General features: G+C 38.9%; 1 pseudogene; it reads right to left on the reverse strand.

Moving 5' to 3' along the window:
- Positions 1 to 1,761: 1,761 nt before the first annotated feature.
- On the reverse strand, positions 1,762 to 15,749 carry LOC131383169 (uncharacterized; annotated as a pseudogene).
- Between the last annotated feature and the right edge of the window lie 275 nt (positions 15,750 to 16,024).

The raw sequence follows: 16,024 nt of genomic DNA on the forward strand, positions 1-16,024 counted from the left end.
AGAAATAAAATATATATATATATATCTAGGGAAGCCTTGGGAAGCCTGAAGGAAGACATCAGAATCAATAGATAGCAGAGAAAACACAGAATAGCAAAAAACAAAAAAACAAAAAAATGGAATAGCAATAGGAGATAAATCAGGATACTTCATCCTGGAAAGTCAAATAAAGAGTTTGAAGGAAGACTTTGTTGTCGATATATATACCTGAGATATCTCTATTGTTACACTTCCCAAATAAATTAACTTTTTTGAAACTTTATTTATCCTAACTAGGCTCCAAATTTATAAATGATAGGATTATAGTTTTTGATGCTTCATCTCCACCGACTGGAAATTACCCAGTGCACAATTGACAATCACTAAATATTTATTGCCTTAACTGATGAGTAGGGAATGTTTGATGGTTTTTGAAATATTAGTTGAAAGTTATGAAATATGTATAAAAAAAGATGTTAAGGAAAATGTGATACTAAAGAGATGCTTGTTATTTGTTTTTTAAAATATATCTGCTTGTAAAGGAAAAAATTATAGAAAGCTTACATACGGTTAAAAACCAGTAAAGGGCAGCTCAATTTTATGGAGGATACATGGCATGGGATAGCTTAACAGAATGCAGAAACAGATAAAGAATCCAGCTGTCTTCTATTAAGCCAGATTCAAAGGAATTTGCAAAAATATAAAACAATGTCACCCCATTGTTTGTTATGTTTTAGAAAATATAATGCTTAATTAAAAAGTACCAATATGTTAACATGGAATCGATTTATTATTGCAATTTTTCAATGAATTAATAACTGATTTTAGAATCTTCTTTAATTTTAATTAGACATCACATAAACAGTTATTATTTGGGAATCATTAATAGTTTTTAAAAGTATAAACAGTGTATTAGTTGGGGTTCCCTGGGGGACAGAACTAATATGTATTTATGTCATATAATACATAAATATAAATATAATATATATTTATATTATTTAATTATATTATATTACAATTATTTATAATATATACTATTTAATTTAATATATTATTTTATATATAATACATATCTCTCATATATGTATAAAGGGAAGTTTATTAAGTATTAACTTACGTGATCACAAGGTTCCACAATAACCTGTCTACAAGCTTGAGGAGTAAGGAGAGCCAGTCCGAGTCTCAAAACTGAAGAACGTGGAGTCCGATGTTTGAGGGCAGGAAGCATCCAGTATGGGAGAAAGACGTAGGCTGGGAGGCTAGGCCAATCTCACCTTTTCATGTTTTTCTGCCTCCCTTATATTCATTGGCAGTTGATTAGATTGTGCCCACCAGATTAAGGGTGGGTTTGTCTTCGCTAACCTAGTGACTCAAATGTGAATCTCCTTTGGCAACACCGTTGCAGACACACCCAAGATAAATACTTTGCATCCTTCAGTCGAATCAAATTGACACTTGGTATTAACCATCACAAATCCACCCCTTGTCAACTTGAAACCATACACATCTCCTGAGATCATACATAATTTTCAAATAAAGACAACAATAGTCATAATTATGCCTAACATAATACAACTATCCTTCTTACAACCAGAAACACACCAATCCCCAACCCAAATACTATTACATAAAGTTAACAATACTTAAATGCTGATATAAAGTCAATAAATCTTATGTCACATGATAAAGGAAAAGGAAATAAAAGGAAGATATTTTCTTAGTACAAGTGTAAACATGGACAAACATGTTTTTAACAAAAGAAGGAGGAAATACTCATGACAGTTACAGTCCTCATTTCTGCAGCTGGTCACGTGGTCATAGCTGGTATTGATGACTACCTTCTTTTACTGTCCATTCTGTATTCCCTTTGCCTTCAGCAAGCACCTCAGCAGATAGTGGTATTTTTTTCTCGTGGAGTGACCCAAACCTTCATTCCTGAGGGGTCTGGCCCATTTGTAGTCCTGCCTGGATTGGACTGTTGTACTTTCCCATTGACGTTAATCACAGGGCATGGTAATACTAAGAGATGTCCTAATGGATCTCCTGTATTCCATGCATACTCTTCCTTACCTCCATTATGGAGTAGTAGACTGATTTTATCTTGATGGTCCAGGTCAGTCACCTCAGCCAACACTGTACCTCCTTTGTTAGCCTGTTGAATTAAAAGTAGAAGAAGCTCAAAGTGTCCAGGTGGCAATCTTAACTTCCAGTTTAATGAAATCGTGGTTGTCTCCTGGTTCCCGCTCCCTCTGGAACTAAGACCTCTAGGCCAGCAGAATGTAATGTCGCAGGAACAAGAAGCAAAAATTTTGCTAGTGTATCACTAGGGGTGATGGTGAGTAGTACCACTTCCACTTCCACCCCTTGATTTTTGGACCCATGAATCCTGGCTATGAGAGAAACAGTACCATATATTGGATGCTGATCCAGAGCATACACGGCTTTCTGAAGAACTTTGCTCCAGCCCTGCAAAGTATTGCCATGTAGTTGGAGTTGTAATTGTGACTTCAAAAGGCCATTCCACCATTCTATCAATCCATCTGTTTCAGGAGGATGGGGAACATAGTAAGACCAGTGAATTCCATGAGCATGAGCCCACTGCTGCACTGCTTTAGTCATAAAGTGAGTGCCTTGGTCAGAGGCAGTGCTATATGGAATACCAGGACAGTGGATAAGGCATTCTGTGAGTCCACAGATGGTAGTCTTAGCAGAAGCATTGCATGCAGAATAGTCAAACCTATATCCAGAGTAAGTGTTTATTCCATTGAGGACAAACCTCAGCCATTCAATGATTGAAGAGGTCCAATATAATCAACCTGCCACCAGGTAGCTGGCTGATCACCCCAAGAAATAGTGCCATATTGAGACCTTAGTGTTGGTCTCTGCTCCTGGCAAATTGGGCACTCAGCGGTGGCTGTGGCCAGGTCAGCCTTGGTGAGTGGAAGTCCATTTTTCTGAGCCCTTGCATAATCTCCATCCCTGCCACTATGGCCACTTTGTTCACGGGTTCATTGGGTGAAGATGGGGTGACTGGAGAAAGAGGCTGAGTGGGGTCCACAGAACGGGTCGTCCTATCTACTCATTATTAAAATCCTTATCTGCTGAGGCCACCTGTTGGTGAGCACTCTCATGAGATACAAATATCTTCACAGTTTTTGACCACTCGGAGAGGTCCATGCACATACCTCTTCCCCAAATTTCTTTGTTACCAATTTTCCAATCATGCTTATTCCAAGTCCGTGATCATCCAGCCAAATAATTGGCTACAGTCCATGAATCAGTATATAATTGCATATCTGACCATTTTTTCTTCAGTGCAAAGTGCACAACCATGTGCACTGCTCAAAGTCTTGCCCAATGGGAAGATTTCTCTTCACCACTGTCCTTCAGGAATGTCCTAAAAAGGGGCTGTAGTGCTGCAGCTGTCCACTTTTGGGTGGTGCCTGCATATCCTGCAGAAACATCAGTGAATGAGCCCCTAGTCTTCTCTTTCTCTGTCAGCTAATCCTAGGGAACTCATGAGGCCATCAGTTGCAGGCTGGGCAACAGTAGGCAAGGTGGCAGGAGTGGCGACCATGGGCATTTGAGCTACTTCCTTATGTAACTTACTTGTGCCTTCATGACCTGCTCAAGCCTGATCAAGTGTATACTACTTCCATTTGATGATGGAATGCTGCTGTGCACAACCCACTTTATGGCTATGTGGGTCAGAAAGCAACCTGTTCATGACAGTCAATTTAGGTCACTTGGCAACTTGATGACCCATAGTCAAACGTTTGGTTTCCACCAAAGCCCAGTAACAGGCCAAAAGCTGTCTCTCAAAAGGAAAGTAGTTATCTGCAGAAGATGGCAGGGCCTTGCTCCAAAATCCTAGAGCCTTCTGCTGTGATTCACTTATGGGAGCCTGCCAAAGGCTCCAGACTGCATACCTGTCTGCCACTGACACCTCAAGCACCATTGGATCTGCTGAGTCATATGGCCCAAGTGGCAGAGCAGCTTGCACAGTAGCCTGGATCTGTTGCAGAGCCTTCTTCTGTTCTGGACCCCACTCAAAACTGGCGGCCTTTCAGGTCACTCACCCGTATGAGAAAGTGTTTCTTCCAAAATCCAAATAGGCTCACTAGGGGTTCTACCTTTTTCTTAGTTGTAAGAGGGGCCAAATGCAGCAAATTATCTTTCACTCCAGAAGGAATAACTTGACAGGCCCCACACCACTTGACATCTAGAAATTTTACTGAGGTAGAAGGTCCTTGAATTTTAGTCAGATTTATTTCCCATCCTCTGGCATGCAAATGTCTCACCAATAAGTCCAGTGTGTTTGATACTTCTTTCTCACTGGATCCAGTTAGCATAATGTCATCAATGTAATGGACCAGTGTGATATCTTGTGGAAGCGAAAAGCAATCAAGGTCTATCCACATAAGATTGCAACACAAAGATGGAGAGTCGACATATCCCTGAGGTAGGACAGTAAAGATATATTGCTGGCCTTGCCAGCTGAAGGCAGATTGCTTGTGGTAGGTCTTATGGACAGGAATGGAGAAAAAGGCATTTGCCAAGTTAGTGGCTGCACACCATGTACCAGGAGATTTGTTAATTTGCTGAAGCAATGAAACCACATCTGGTACTACAGCTGCAATTGGAGTCACCACTTGGTTAAGCTTAAGATAATCCACTGTCATTCTCCAAAATCCGTCTGTCTTCTGCACAGGCCAAATGGGAGAGTTGAACGGGGATGTGGGGGGGAATCGCCACCCCTTCATCTTTCGAGTCCTTGATGGTGGCTTTAATCTCCACAATCACTCAAGAAATGTGATGTTGTTTTTGATTTTCTACTTCTCTAGGTAGAGGCAGCTCTAATGGCTTTCATTTGGCCTTTACCACCATAATAACCATAATCACCCTACCTGTCAGGGAGCCAACGTGGGGGGTTCTGGCAGTTGATATGTATGCCTATGCCAATTATACATTCTGGCACTGGGGAAAAGACCACAGGATGAGTCTGGGGACCAACTGGACCCACTGTAAGTTGGAACTGAACTTAATTAATCTCCATTAATTAGGTGACCACCCTAAGCCTCTACTTTAACTGGAGGACCACAATAACATTTTGGGTCCCCTAGAAACAACATTATCTCAGAGCCAGTGTCCAGTAGTCCATGAAAGGTCTGATTATTTCCCTATCCCCAGTGCACAGTTATGCTGGTAAAAGGCCAGAGGTATCCTTGGGGATGGATGGGAGAAAAATTAACTGCATAAATTGTAGGTAATGTAATGCGGTCTTTCCTCAAGGGGACCTGGCCTCCGCTTTATTCAAGGGGTTTTAGGTCTGTAAATTGGCTCAAGTCTGGAAATTGTTTGAGGGGCCATGATTCTGTTTTTAGAATTCAAATTACTCTTTTGTCCATTCGACCAGGGAGTTTTTTTCCTTATATAAATTAAGTAGAAATTCAGTATGCGTTCTATCATCTTCACTTCTAGGAATACCATGATTAATTAGCCAATCCAGAGCTCTACATGAGTCGTAATATTCTGATCACTGCTTTGTCTCTGCTGTCCGTTATGATAGCTACACCTGCCTTGCCTTTGACAATTGAGTGCTACCACTTGGCCCCTGCCACCTTGGGATCCAATTATTCCCATTGTATTTAAATTTTATAGTTGGATGACTGTGGTTCCTACTGTTAGAACAGACATACAGAGAAGAGCAATTACAGGGCTCTTAAAAGATTCAGGTGCTGCCCTCACAAATCTATTTATTAAGGCATTAGTCAAGGGTATGCCTTCTGGGCCCTCCCAGCTGGGATGAGTAGGTCTAAAGTGACTAATCAACTCCACTATCCCAATATCCCTAAGCCTTTGGATCTCTTCCTCTACATTAAACCATGGGAGATCAGACATTTCCAGCTCCCTCATGGTGGGCCATCTTTTAATCTACATTTCAGCTAACCAAGCAAATAAACTATTAGAACCTTTTGGACTCCCTGATGTGCAACATTAAATGCAGAGTTTCTACTTAGTGGGTCCAAATGAATAAATTCAGCCTGATCAAACTCTGTGCCTTCCACCATTATCCTATATCCTTAATATACATTTCCATGCCTGTTCTCCAGATTTCTGTTTATATAAATTAGATAACGCGAGCAGTTCTTTTCAAGTGTAGTGCACCTCCTCATGGGTCATGCTCTCAACCTCACCTCCAGGGCCCGCCAGGACTTTAGTCTAGTTATAGATCTAGAAGCAAACAGGGGCATTGGGGGTGGCTCCTGAGGATAATCAATATTACTTTGCCTGGCAAAAGTCTCCCCTGCCTCAGGGGAGACCATCATTGTTGCCTCAGGCAATGCGGTATTTATCTCCTCTGATAAAGGTGGAAAGGCTCATGGCAGCATGGGTCAGGGAGGGGATGTTGCCACTATTGGGGATGGGGAAGCTACTCCTGGCAAAAACGGTTCCTCAGAGTTTACAAACTCTGTGTCTCCAGCTTCATCAGATGTCTCCATCTGATGTCCCTCCTCTCACATGTCCCCATTCCAAGTTGCAGGGTCTCATTCTTTTCCAATCAGTGTCCTCACTTTAACAGTAGACACCTGGTGAGGTTGTACATGCACCTTTCATTGCAGGTTAACCACTCCCATGATAAGAACTTGTGTCTGTTTTTCCACAATTTCAGCTCTTTCTCTACAGGAGATAAGACTCTTACTCAGGGCAATCTTAGCAGATTTGAGGCTCAGTATCTGCTTCTGAAGCTGGGAGACAGAATCCCTGTGTTTATTATTTTCTTTCATCACTTTGGCCACTAAATTTAGGAGTAACCAACCAGATTCATTATGTTCCTATGTTTATTATGTATAGAGTCACTAAACTCCTTGCCTCTCATGAGTGGTGAATCAAGAGTGTTGAATGAATTTATTTTGCATAACTCTTTAAACAGTTCATGCCAAAGGCTATCAATGTTCTCCATCCTTAGCATTTTAGGTCTAACTATATTAAGCAGCCAACTCCAGAAACCCCAAAACCAATAAAAAAACCTCCAACCTTAATATTCTGTTCCTCTAGAACCACTCCTGATACCAAAATCTGTATTAGGGTTCTCTAGAGGGACAGAACTAATAACATACATACATATATATATACACATACATATATGTATGTATATATATAAAGGAGAGCTTATTAAGTATTACTTTACACGATCACAAAGTCCCACAGGAGGCTGTCTGCAAGCCCTAGAGCAAGGAGAGTCAGTCCAAGTCTCAAAACTGAAGAACTTGGAGTCTGATATTTGAGGGCAGGAAACTTCCAGCATGGGAGAAAGATGTAGGCTGGGAAGCTAGGCCAGTCTCACCTTTTCACGTTTTTCTGCCTGCTTTATATTTGCTGACACCTGATTAGATTATGCCCACTGGATTAAGGATGGGTCTGTCCTTAAGAGAAATGGAGCAGAGGACTTTGGAGTTGAATTCTGGCTCCAGAAAAATAAGAAGCTCCCTTTTCCTTTATGTCACAAGAAATTGAGCTCAGGAGCAGCTCTTTCTTTGGGGAAAGGGAAAATCTCTCTTTCTAAACAAACCTTTGTTAGGCAGTTTGTGCTTTTGGTGTCACCTGGGGTCACTCCTGCTTGTCTCTCTTCATACACTTTGAAAATCACCTCCACAGTTTTAATGAGAAACTAAGGAGCATTGTGTCTACGTTGTAGAGGAGAAGGGCTTTCGCAGTGCATTGAGAGCCAGAATTTGGTTTTCATGTCAACTCCCTTTTCAGATATCCAATGAGATAGCAGTCAGAAGTTATAACATTGATTCATAAGTACATATTGCCTTTATTTTATTTCTTCCCAAATAGCTTCCTCCAGTGTTTCTGAGCAGTACATGGGCATCCAAAAATCTTCCTGCTACGTTGGTGTCTGTTGGGGTACGGAAATCTCTGCAAGCCTGTTGAAAGTCTCTTTTGTTCAGATAGAGAATGGAGGAGCATTTTTCCCACTGTGGGATTTTACCATCTCACAAGTTTCAACCTGGGAATCATAAGATCATGAGGGCTTTCTCTCTGGAACTTACCAGTATTTTTCTGTCATCACTTCTCTCTGTTTACCAGTCTCCCACCACTGCTCCCTCCTCCAACTCACAAAAATCTACTTATTATAGAAAGAGTACATAAGAAAGACATAAAGTTGTTTATGATCTTTCCTCTATTATTTTTACTTATGGATCTCAAATTCTCTCTTTTACCTAAAGTAGGTTGTTTAGGTACACAAAAGAGTGAAATTTGCATGGTTTTCTGAGGCAATGAGCCTTGGGCGGTTCAGTGCTTAAAACGGATTAGAGACTGAATGGCGGAATGCAAGAAGAAATGTAATAAAATACACTTTCATATTAATTTTTGGTGCGTGGCACTGCTTTATGCATTTTGTATTTATATTCACAGCAATGTAAATTTCCATGTAGAAACTTAATAAAAAGATTTTAAATGTTTGGTTATACTTAGGAGAAAGAAAAACTTACAGAAATATAAAAAATGCTATCATTAAAACAATTTAGCACAGGCTTGGTGTAGTGTCTCATGCCTGTAATCCCAACACTTTGAGAGATCAAGGCAGGAGGATCACCTCGGTGGGAGGATCACATAACACCATAAGTTTGGGAGCAGCCTAGGCAATATAGAAAGACATTTTCTCTACAAAAACAAAAATAAATAGGGTAGCGGGGCATGGAGGTATGTACCTGTAGTCCCAGCTGCTCGAGAGGCTAAGGTGGGAGGATTGCTCGAGCTCAGAAGATTGAGGCTACCATGAAATATGATCTCACCACTGCATTCCAGGCTAGGTTGCAGAGGAAGACCTTGTCTCTGAGTTTAAAAAAAACAGAAATAAAAACAATTTCACACATTATTCATCTAGTTTTTGGAAAAAAGCCAGTACTTGAACATGAAAGACATTTTATCTTGTTTAAGAGATAGTTTATATGCTGAGTTAATATTAAAATATATTATTAATCTTGAAAGATTCCCATACTTTTTCCTTTCCTTTATTTTTTCTGTTAGACAGGGTCTTGCTCTGCCACTCAGGCTGGAAGGTGGCACAATTATGGCTCGCTGCAGCTTCAATCTTCCAAACTGAAGCAATTCTCCAACCTCAACCTTCTCTCAAGTGTGTGCCACCACTCCCAGCTATTTTTTTTTTTAAATTTTTTGTAGAGATGGGATCTCTCTGTGTTGCTCATGCAGGTCTTGAACACCCAGGCTCAAGTGATTCAAACCTTGGCATCCCAAAGTTTTGGGATCACAGCCAGGAGCCACCTTGCCCAGCCACAAACTATTACAAAATTACATTACCATTATTTCATTACATATTTTAAAATAGTTTTTTTCATCTACATTTAAGTCTAATAAAATAGTGTTGGTTTTCTGTGTAGTATACGGTAGAAACTTAGCCCAGTTTTCCTAAAATATAGAGCTTAAAGGGAGGTTTAGATAATTATTTCATGAATTGACAGATTCTGTTTATAAATGTTTGTTTACAGTTTTTAAACATATATTTGTAAATGAGACTGACTCATAATTTTCATTTTTTATACTCTTCTTGCTTTGTTTGCTTTCAAAGTATTGCCAGGGTCATAAACAAAAAGATTGTATTTCATCTTATTCTCTTCTGTGAAAGATTTTGTGTAAAATCAAAGTTATATGTTTCTTGAATATTTTGTAGAACTCACCAGGAAAATGGTCTAAGCCTGTTGTTTTCTCTGTGGGAAGACTCTTACTTTCAATTCAGGTACATTTGGTGGTTATAGGACATGCAGGTTTTCTATTTATTTGTGTCTTACTTGAGAAGTTAATATTTTTATAGGAACTTATCACACACCTTCTCAAATCTATTAAAATAATATGTTTGTTATAGTTTGGATCTAGTTTCCTCTAAATCTCATATTGAGTTTTGATTCCCAATGTTAGAGGTGGGGCTTGGTGGGAGGTGATTGGATCATGGTGGATTTCTCATGAATGGTTTAGTGCCATCCCCTTAGTGCTGCCCTTGCATTAGTGAGTTCTTGGAACATCTGGATATTTCACCGTTTAAAAGTGTGTGGCATCATCCTCCTCCCTCTCTCTTGCTCCTGCTGTGGCTATGTTATATATCAGCTCCCTCCTTTGCCTTCCACCATGATTGTCAGCTTCCTGAGGCCTCCCTAGAAGCACAGCAGATGCCTGGTGCCATGTTTCCTGTACAGCCTGCAGAACTGAGCCAATAAACCTCTTTTTTTTTTTGATGAATCACGTAGTCTCAGTTCTTTCTTTATGGCAACGCAATGTTCATATCATTCTTGTTTTATTTTAATTATAAAAATTGTAAATATACGCATAAACATAGGTAATATAATTGGACACCACGTACTCATAATTTAAATTCAAAATTTTAACAAAAGTTTGCCAAGCTCACTTTATCTCTTTTCTCTATTATTTTAAATCAAGTCCCAAATCTTATGTCACTTCATTTTACTACACTTTAGTAGGCATTTTTGAGCAATTTGTCCTTTTTTTTTACTTAAACACAACTCCATTAACAATACTTTTCTTAATACCTTGTAAGTAGTTCATATTCATATTTCATTTACTTGTTATATCTTTTAAGCCTCTCCTAAATAAACAGCCCCTACTTGTATTATTATTACTATTATTTTTATTTTTGAGACAGAGTCTCACTCTGACACACAGGCTGGAGTGCAGTGGTGCAATCTTGGCTCACTGCAACCTCCACCTCTCAGGTTCAAGTGATTCTCATGCCTCAACCTCCTGAGTAGCTGGAATTACAAGTGCAGGCCACCATGCCCAGCTAATTTTTGTATTTTTAGTAGAGAGGGAGTTTTGCCATGTTAGCTAGGCAGATATCAAACTCCTGACCTCAAGTGACCTGCCTGCCTTGGCCTCCCAAAGTGCTGAGATCATAGGCATGAGCCACCATGCCTGGCCACCTACTTGTATTTTCATAATGCCATTGACTTTTTGAAGAAATTTGATCATTCACCCTGTTGAATGTCCCACTCTCTGCATTCTTTACTTGTGTTGTCACTTAACTTGGTTTGTTGCTGTTGTATACCCTGTAAAATAAGATATTAACTCCAAAAGATTAATTGGATTTAATTGTGTTCTTTTCCCTTAGAATATTCATACATGGTCTATTTGAACTTCATATTATGTCACATACAGAAGCACATATAATATCTAGTTGTGAATAAACAAGTGGTTCAGGTAATGACAGCCTTGTGACTACATTAAATTTCATCAACTGTACATCTAGTGGTTTAATCCATGAATAATCTTATCTTGAATCAATATATTATTTAAAGGTTGAAAAACAGTGATTTTCTAGTACAATATTTACTTGTAAAATTTTTTATTAAAATTCATTTGTAATGATTATTTTCTCTCATGAACTAGTCATATATTTAATCTGAAATACAACTCATACAAAAAATGTAAGAAATTTCAAATTATTTTTCAAAGTGTGAGACTAATTACATCAATAGGTATCCAATTTATTCTGGTTTTATTCTCACTCTCTGTTTCTCATAACATTAAGAACTCATTTTTATAAATATATAAATTTCAATTAGTCCAATTGGAGAAGCATTTTTTAAAGTTCAATGGGATCCCTTTTATATTGTTTTTGTGTCCTTTTAACAAAACCAAAATATTTTCAATAGCATCTTTATTTTATGTCACAAAACATCCTAAGTTCCTTACTGTCAGTATTCTGTACATGACTTAGAATCAGCAACTTTTTGAAGAAACCCCGTTTTTTTCGTTTGCTTTTTCATGGATAGTGATATTTTGTAATCACTATTTAAGAATAGGAAAATCATTGCTATTTGGTTTTTTTAATGCTTAGCAGTTTATAAATATGTCACATACTTAGCAGTTTATAAGTATGTGTGTCTGTGTGTGCATTCGTAAGTTTTTATTACAATACTAAAAATAATGTTTATGTTATTTCCAATTAATGATAACATTACAGTGTTTGTAATGTAACCCCTTAGATTACTATAGTTTTACCAAAAAAATTTGTAGCTAACAACATAAATATTTTGTTAATTTATCATGTATATATATAAAAATAGTATTATGTATCTATGTAAAATTGAAAATAATAATAGCAATATCATTAATAACAATTCAAAGAAAGAATAAAACTTCAAATTCATTTCTGGTATTTGTTTTTAGAATATGTCACACGAAGTAGAAATAACCAAAATGCTGTGTTCTACAGTAAGGTAAAATAAATTCCTCTTTTTTTTTTTTTGAAACGGCGTCTCACTCTGTCGCCCAGGCTGGAGTGCAGTGGCACGATCTCAGCTCACTGCAAGCTCTGCCTCCCGGGTTCACGCCATTCTCCTGCCTCAGCCTCCCATGTAGCTGGGACTACAGGCGCCCGCCATCACGCCCAGCTAATTTTTTGTATTTTTAGTAGAGACGGGGTTTCACCATGTTAGCCAGGATGGTCTCGATCTCCTGACCTTGTGATCCGCCCGCCTCGGCCTCCCAAAGTGCTGGGATTACAGGCTTGAGCCACCGCGCCCGGCCAGATAAATTCTTCTTTGTGTAGTACATTAGGCAGAATAACAGAGTCCCAAAGATGTCTGCATTGTAATTCCAGTAACTTGTGAAAATATTACCTTACATTGTGAAACGGGATTAAGGTAGCAATTAAAATTAAGGTTGATAATCAGCCAACCTTAAAAACTTTGAAATTGGGAGATATTCTGGATTATGTGGATGGGCCCATGCAATCCTATGAGTTCTTAGAATAAGAAGAGGGTGCAGAATACTGGGTAGAAACATGCCCCATGAGCAGAACTTCTCTGGCTTGAAGCTGGCTGAATGAGCCCATGTGTCAAAAAATCCGACACCTCTAGATGCTGGAAACAGCCCTCTGGTACAGACAGCAAAAAAAAAAAAAACAGAGACTTTATTGCTATCACTGCAAGGAACTGAGTTTGGCTAACAAGAAAAGTAATCAGGCCAAGAAGTATATCCTAAACGCTTCAGAGAGGATCAAAACATGCTGTCATCTTCACTTTATTCCAGTGACACCTATGCTAGAATTCTGATCTACAGAACTATAAAATAATGAATTTGTGCTGTTTTAAACCAATAATTTGTTACAACAGAACCAGAAAACTAATACATGTGGCTATATCAACAGTTTATGTACAGTTAAATTTTATTTTTTCAAATTTTATTTTTAAAATATTAAATATTTGTTTTCAATGCTAAATTTATAGTAAAAGTATAATAGATAAAATATTATAGTCCTAGTTTCTTCCATTTTTTTCTGTCTCTTCCACAAGTAAAGCTTTTTATGTTGTGTTTTTTAATAAACAATGATAGGCATATGTGCATGCATCATTTGTCTGTCAGTCTATGTTTTTCCCTACTCATTCCTTGTACAGCTGTATAAGATTTTTAAAGATCTCTTTGTCTTCCATGTTCTCATTCTGATAAATCTAAATTAAGACTTGATTTCCTTTTGTTTTGTTTTTTTTCTGAGACAAAAATCTCACTGTGCCACCCAGGCTGGAGTGCAGTGGCACAGTCTTGGCTCACTGCAACCTCCACTTCCCAGCTTCAAGTGATTCGTATGCCTCAGCCTCCCATGCAGCTAGGACTACAGGTGGGTGCCACCACGCCCAGCTAATTTTTTGTAGTTTTAGTACAGACAGAGTTTCACCAAGTTGGCCAGGCTGGTCTCCAACTCCTGACCTCACGTGATGTGCCCGCCTCGGCCTCTCAAAGTGCTGGGTTTACAGGCGTGAGCCACCATACCTGGCCAACTTGATTTCCTTTTAATATTATACCAACTGGCTCTGCCATTTATCTTAATCAGACTTTCTGTAATGTCTTCGCTCCTCTGTGTTGTATGCTTTGATAATTTCTGATCTTTTAGTTAACTAATAAGCCTCCCAACTCTGTCTAATCTGATTATTTAGCCAATTTATTGTGTTTTTATTTTAATTATTTCTTTAACTTGGAGAGGTTTTATGTTTGTTTTCCAACCAACTTGGTCTTCTTTTTTTTTTTACAGTTACTTTCACTTGACTTATATATTCAGGCCTCTCTATTGCATTATGAAACATTAAGCACAGTTATTTTATGTGCTATATCTGATTATGGCAATATGGAAAGATTTATGAGTCTTATCTGTAGTTTCTTCTGATTTTACTCTTACTTATTCTTTGTGTGTTTTGTGATATTTTGACTCTGAGGTTTTCATCTGTAGAAATGTTTTGCTGTCTGGATTGAAGCTGTGTTCATTCTAATTAGATTTGCATTTTCTTCTGCCAGTCACTTAAGGATATTATCAATTTGACATCATTTTGTATTACATATTCTGTTTGTGGTCTTGGATGACACAATAGTATGCACTTGGGCCTAAAACTCACTGGTGGCTGGTTTTGATTTGCAAATTCTAAGTTAAATTTTTGTTTGTTTGTTTTTCTTCATCAATACCAAGATAAACAAAAGTGTTTTTTTCTTACTTCCCTTTTGGGAGTAGGTTTTTTCCTTGTTAATCTTTACACTGAGTGTGTAATTATCTGTAATATGGTCCATTTCACACAATATATAAGCTTTAAAAGTGAAATTTAATACTTTTAAAGTCAGGATTTTCTCCTGTTTTACCTCCTCCTGCTAATATCCTCCTTCTCCTCCTCTTAATTCTGCTCCACCTTCTTCTATTTCATATCCATAGAGTCTTTCCTTGCCAGCTTCAAGGCATAACATATTTTTTAAGATTTAGATTAGCTACCTGTTGCAGAATTGCTGCAGGGGATGGACACAATCTGTATTAGTCTATTCTCAAATTTCTATAAAGAACTACCTGAGACTAGAGGTCTAATTGGCTCACAGTTCTGCAGGCTACATAGGCTTCTCCTTCTAGGGAGGTCTTGGGAATGCTACAATCATGGCAGAAGGCAAAGAGGAAGCTGGCACATATTACATGGCCATAGCAGGAGGAAGAGAGTGAAGGGGGAGGTGCTACAAACTTTGAAACAACTGGATTTTGTGAAAACTCACTCACTATCACGAGAACAGCAAGGGAGATATCCACCCCCATGATCTAATCACCTCCCAGCAGGCCCCTCCTCCAACACTGAGGATTACAATTCAATTGTAATCCTGAATTACAATCCTGAAATTGAGATTTCCTCAATCCTGAAATTGAGATTTGGGCTGGGACACAAATCCAAACCAAATCATTCTGTACCAGACCTCTCCCAAATCTCATGTTCTTCTTACATTTCAAAATACATTCATGCCTCCTCAACAGCCACCCACGTCTTAACTCATTTCAGCATTAACTCAAAAGACCATAGTCCAAAGTCACATCTGAGACAAGGCAAGTCCCTTCTATCTGTGAGCCTGTGAAATCAAAACTAGTTAGTGACTTCCAACATACCATGGGGGTATAGGCATCGACCAAATACTATTGTTCCAAAAGGGAGAAAGCAGCCAAAACCAAGAGGTTACAGGCCCTATGCAAGTCTGAAACCCAGCAGGGCAGTCATTAAAACTTAAAGCTCCAAAATAATCCCTTTGACTTCATACCTCACATCCAGGAAACACTGATGCAAGAGGTGGAATTCTAAGGCCTTGGGCAGTTCCACCCCTGTGGCTCTGCAGGGTACAGTCCTGCAGCTGCTTTCAGGGGCTAGTGTGCTGGTGTTGAGTGACTGAGGCTTTTCCAGGTGCACGATGCAAGATGTTAGTGGATCTATCATTCTGGGGTCAGAATGATGGTGGCCTTCTTCTCACAGCTCCATTAGGCAGTGCGCCAGTGGGAATTCTGTGTGGGGGCTCCAACCCCACATTTTCCCTCCACACTACCCTAGTAGAGGTTCTCCATGAGTGCTCCACCCCTTGCAGCAGGCTTCTGCCCGGACATCCAGGTGTTTCCACACATCCTTTGAAATCTAGGTTGAGGTTCCCAAGCCTCAATTCTCACAATATGCACACCCACAGACCTTAACACCACCTGGAAGACACTAGGGCTTAT

This window comes from Hylobates moloch, unplaced genomic scaffold (assembly GCF_009828535.3).
Source record: "Hylobates moloch isolate HMO894 unplaced genomic scaffold, HMol_V3 SCAFFOLD_3, whole genome shotgun sequence".
Lineage (NCBI taxonomy): Eukaryota > Metazoa > Chordata > Mammalia > Primates > Hylobatidae > Hylobates > Hylobates moloch.